The sequence below is a fragment of the Eschrichtius robustus genome, chromosome X, assembly GCF_028021215.1.
Source record: "Eschrichtius robustus isolate mEscRob2 chromosome X, mEscRob2.pri, whole genome shotgun sequence".
Lineage (NCBI taxonomy): Eukaryota > Metazoa > Chordata > Mammalia > Artiodactyla > Eschrichtiidae > Eschrichtius > Eschrichtius robustus.
The window spans coordinates 14,393,355-14,398,894 of NC_090845.1; the positions used below are offsets into that span (position 1 = coordinate 14,393,355).

Genomic DNA, 5,540 nt, shown 5'->3' on the forward strand with positions numbered 1-5,540 from the left:
ATTCCCCGATTCTTGTGACTGATCTGTGGTTTTGTAAGAGAATGTTTTCATTCTCTGGAAATACACTCTGAAGTATTTAGTGGGTAAAGGAACATGATAAATTTACTCTTATAAGCGTAAAAGCTATCCATCTATATCTATCTATTATCTATCTATTCATCAAATGATAAAGCACATGTGGTAAAATGTTAACAATTGATGAAATGGCATGAAGGGGATATATGGCATTTCTTTGTACTGTTTTTGCAACTTTTAGGTAAGATTGAAATTATTTCACAATAAAAGCTTTTTTTATTTCATCTTAGGGTTCACTTTAATGAAGTGAATAGTGTTGCACATTCTATGGGTTTGGACAAAAGTATAATGACATATATCCATCATTATAATGTCATACAAAGAATTTTCACTGCTCATAAAAACTTCTGTATTCTGTGTATTCATCTCCCCTCTCCCCCCAAACTCCTGGCAACCATTGATCTTTTTATTGTCTCCATAGTTTTGCTTTTCCAGAATGGCATATAGTTGGAATCTATTTTTCTTTTTTTCCTTGAAGAGAGAGGTTCAAAGCCTTTATGTCTGTAAGACCACTCATGGCCCACACATGCGTGGACCGGACAGGCTCTAGGTGGCAAACTCCGCCACTAAATACTGTAGCTTTTCTTCCAAAATTGAGCCCTGTCCCACTGGTCCTACCCAGCAGCCATGTGGAGGTACAGGGGGACATGTTGGGTATTTGTTCATAGGAAGGCCACAAGTTTTGTGCCCCTTGTCACAATGAACCCAGATTCCTGTTGGGTGTGCTGTAAACAGAGGAGCCATTTCTTCAGGCCCCCTGCTCAGAGCACACCCCAGAAACTTTTTTAAAAAGGCAGCTACAGCCACAAAAAGAATGAAATTTGCCCTTGCAGCAACATGGATGTAACTTATATGTGGAATCTAAAAAAATACTAATGAATCTATATATAAAACAGAAAACAGACCCATAGACATAAAAAACAAGCTTATGGCTACCAAAGAGGAAAGGGGGAAGGGGAGGGATAAACTAGAAGTCTGGGATTAGCAGATACACACTACTATCTATAAAATAGATAAACAACAAGGTACTACTGTATAGCACAGGGAACTACATTCAGTATCCTGTAATAACCTATAATGGAAAATAATCTGAAAAAATATATATATATATAACTGAATCACTTTGCTGTATACCTGAAACTAACACAATGTTGTAAATCAGCTATACTTCAATTTTTAAAAAAGGCAGCTACAATTCTAGACTTCTAGATGGAGTCTAGAATGGAGATTGGGATCATTCTTTATAGCAGGCATCTCCTTTGCTTCCAAAATAAACATGAGCGTTATCAAATAGTCATCTTTCTGCAACAACAGGGGGGAGGATAAATCATTAACTTTTTCATGGCTTTGAACTTGCAGTTCCCATTTGCATCTTAAGTTCACTAGTTCTGTTAGAGTGGGCAATTAATAAGGTACAAATAGTTATGAGTTCAAATGGCTAACCTGTTTATCTTTAATTGCTTGAATGGACAGAAATGCACAAGGAAAAATGACGTGACGTAAGAATAGCATGTTATTAAAAAGTGAAGTGCCTCCATATACAGACATGTATTTTATGTTTTTTTTTATAGCACTGCATAGAATTTGGCATAGGACTTTGGATACAGAAGTCATTTGGCAATTCTCAATCTTGGCTGCACAGTGGAATCATCTGGGGAATTTTTTTAAAATGCTGATGCTTGGGTCTCTACCCCCAAATTTGGATTTAATTGGACTGTGGTGCAGCCTGAGATCTTTAAAAGCACCCCAGGTGATTCAAATGTGTGACCAAGGAGAAGAACTGATCTAGAGTCCTTCTCTGTTTTTAGATAATCATAGTAACATCTTAAGAGAAGCCACAGAGCAGAGGTGACTCAGCTTGGGAAGGTGGCAACCTAGGAAGGCAACATGATCAGTAGAAGTCATCTATCCCATAGAATTTTCCTTTCATGCCACTTAATATTTTTATATTGAATTATAGTTATTTATATTCATATTTTCTTCCTTGTTAGACTGCAGACTCCTGAAGCACAGGATTTTTTTTAACATGTTTATTGCATTATAATTGCTTTACAATGGTGTGTTAGTTTCTACTTTATAACAAAGTGAATCAGCTATACAAATACATATATCTCCATATCTCTTCCCTCTTGCGTCTCCCTCCCTCACACCCTCCCTATCCCACCCCTCTAGGTGGTCACAAAGCACCGAGCTGATCTCCCTGTGCTATTTGGCTGCTTCCCACTAGCTATCTATTTTACATTTGGTAGTGTATATATGTCCATGCCACTCTCTCACGTCGTCCCAGGTTACCCTTCCCCCTCCCTGTCTCCTCAAGTCCATTCTCTAGTAGGTCTGCGTCTTTATTCCCATCTTGCCCCTAGGTTCTTCATGACCATTTTTTTTTTAAAGATACCATATATATGTGTTAGCATACGGTATTTGTTTTTCTCTTTCTGACTTACTTCACTCTGTATGACAGACTCTAGGTCCATCCACCTCACTACAAATAACTCAGTTTCGTTTCTTTTTATGGCTGGGTAATATTCCATTGTATATATGTACCACATCTTCTTTATCCATTCATCTCTCAGTGGACACTTAGGTTGCTTCCATGTCCTGGCTATTGTAAATAGAGCTGCAATGAACATTGTGGTACATGACTCTTTTAGAATTATGGTTTTCTCAGGGTATATGCCTAATAGTGGGATTGCTGGGTCGTATGGTAGTTATATTTCTAGTTTTTTAAGGAACCTCCATACTGTTCTCCATAGTGGCTGTATCAATTTACATTCCCACCAACAGTGCAAGAGGGTTCCCTTTTCTCCACACACTCTCCAGCATTTATTGTTTGTAGATTTTTTGATGATGGCCATTCTGACTGGTGTGAGATGATATCTCACTGTAGTTTTGATTTGCATTTCTCTAATGATTAATGACGTTGAGCATCCTTTCATGTGTTTGTTCACAATCTGTATATCTTCTTTGGAGAAATGTCTATTTAGGTCTTCTGTCCATTTTTGGATTGGGTTGTTTGTTTTTTGATACTGAGCTGCATGAGCTGCTTGTAAATTTTGGAGATTAGTCCTTTGTCAGTTGCTTCATTTGCAAATATTTTCTCCCATTCTGAGGGTTGTCTTTTCGTCTTGTTTATGGTTTCCTTTGCTGTGCAAAAGCTTTTAAGTTTCATTAGGTCCCACTTGTTTTTTTTGTTTTTATTTCCATTTCTCTAGGGGGTGGGTCAAAAAGGATCTTGCTGTGATTTATGTCATAGAGAGTTCTGCCTATGTTTTCCTCTAAGAGTTTGATAGTGTCTGGCCTTACATTTAGGTCTTTAATCCATTTTGAGTTTATTTTTGTGTATGGTGTTAGGAAGCGTTCTAATTTCATTCTTTTACATGTAGCTGTCCAGTTGTCCCAGCACCACTTATCGAAGAGGCTGTCTTTTCTCCATTGTATATTCTTGCCTCCTTTATCAAAGATAAGGTGACCATGTGTGCGTGGGTTTATCTCTGGGCTTTCTATCCTGTTCCATTGATCTATGTTTCTGTTTTTGTGCCAGTACCATACTGTCTAGATTACTGTAGCTTTGTAGTATAGTCTGATGTCAGTGAGCCTGATTCCTCCAGCTCCGTTTTGCTTTCTCAAGATTGCTTTGGCTATTCGGGGTCTTTTATGTTTCCATACAAATTGTGAAATTTTTTGTTCTAGTTCTGTGAAAAATACCAGTGGTAGTTTGATAGGGATTGCACTGAATCTGTAGATTGCTTTGTGTAGTATAGTCATTTTCACAATATTGATTCTTCCAATCCAAGAACATGGTATATCTCTCCATCTATTTGTATCATTTTTAATTTCTTTCATCAGTGTCTTATAGTTTTCTGCATACCGGTCTTTTGTCTACTTAGGTAGGTTTATTCCTAGGTATGTTATTCTTTTTGTTGCAATGGAAAATGGGAGCGTTTTCTTAATTTCACTTTCAGATTTTTCATCATTAGTGTATAGGAATGCAAGAGATTTCTGTGCATTAATTTTGTATCCTGCTACTTTACCAAATTCATTGATTAGCTCTAGTAGTTTTCTGGTAGCATCTTTAGGATTCTCTATGTATAGTATCATGTCATCTGCAAACAGTGACAGCTTTACTTCTTCTTTTCCAATTTGGATTCCTTTTATTTCTTTTTCTTCTCTGATGGCTGTGGCTAAAACTTCCAAAACTATGTTGAATAATAGTGGTGAGAGTGGGCAACCTTGTCTTGTTCCTGATCTTAGTGGAAATGGTTTCAGTTTTTCACCATTGAGGACGATGTTGGCTGTGGGTTTGTCGTATATGGCCTTTATTATGTTGAGGTAAGTTCCCCCTATGCCTACTTTCTGGAGGGTTTTTATCATAAATGGGTGTTGAATATTGTCAAAAGCTTTCTCTGCATCTATTGAAATGATCATATGGTTTTTCTCCTTCAATTTGTTAATACGGTGTATCACATTGATTGATTTGCGTGTATCGAAGAATCCTTGCATTCCTGGGATAAACCCAACTTGATCATGGTGTATGATCCTTTTAATGTGCTGTTGGATTCTGTTTGCTAGTATTTTGTTGAGGATTTTTGCATCTATGTTCATCAGTGATATTGGCCTGTAGTTTTCTTTCTTTGTGACGTCTTTGTCTGGTTTTGGTATCAGGGTGATGGTGGCCTTACAAAATGAGTTTGGGAGTGTTCCTCCCTCTGCTATATTTTGGAAGAGTTTGAGAAAGATAGGTGTTAACTCTTCTCTAAATGTTTGATAGAATTTGCCTGTGAAGCCATCTGGTCCTGGGCTTTTGTTTATTGGAAGATTTTTAATCACACTTTCAATTTCATTACTTGTGATTGGTCTGTTCATATTTTCTATTTCTTCCTGGTTCAGTCTTGGAAGGTTATACCTTTCTACGAATTTGTCCATTTCTTCCAGGTTGTCCATTTTATTGGCATAGAGTTGCTTGTAGTAATCTCTCATAATCCTTTGTATTTCTGCAGTGTCAGTTGTTACTTCTCCTTTTTCATTTCTAATTCTATTGATTTGAGTCTTCTCCCTTTTTTTCTTGATGAGTCTGGCTAATGGTTTATCAATTTTGTTTATCTTCTCAAAGAACCAGCTTTTAGTTTTATTGATCTTTGCTATCATTTCCTTCATTTCTTTTTCATTTATTTCTTATCTGATCTTTATGATTTCTTTCCTTCTGCTAACTTTGGGGTTTTTTGTTCTTCTTTCTCTAATTGTTTTAGGTGTAAGGTTATGTTGTTTATTTGAGATGTTTCTTGTTTGTTAAGGTAGGATTGTATTGCTATAAACTTCTCTCTTAGAACTGCTTTTGCTGCATCCCATAGGATGGGGGTCGTCGTGTTTCCATTGTCATTTGTTTCTAGGTATTTTTTGATTTCCTCTTTGATTTCTTCGGTGATCTCTTGGTTATTAAGTAGTGTATTGTTTAGCCTCCATGTGTT

General features: G+C 36.8%; 1 non-coding gene across 1 annotated transcript; it reads right to left on the minus strand.

Annotated features, from left to right (window-relative positions):
• Positions 1-720: 720 nt before the first annotated feature.
• On the minus strand, positions 721-850 carry LOC137757530 (small nucleolar RNA SNORA11). Its single transcript, XR_011072373.1, has one exon. It is a non-coding gene; the product is annotated as a small nucleolar RNA SNORA11 (small nucleolar RNA).
• Between the last annotated feature and the right edge of the window lie 4,690 nt (positions 851-5,540).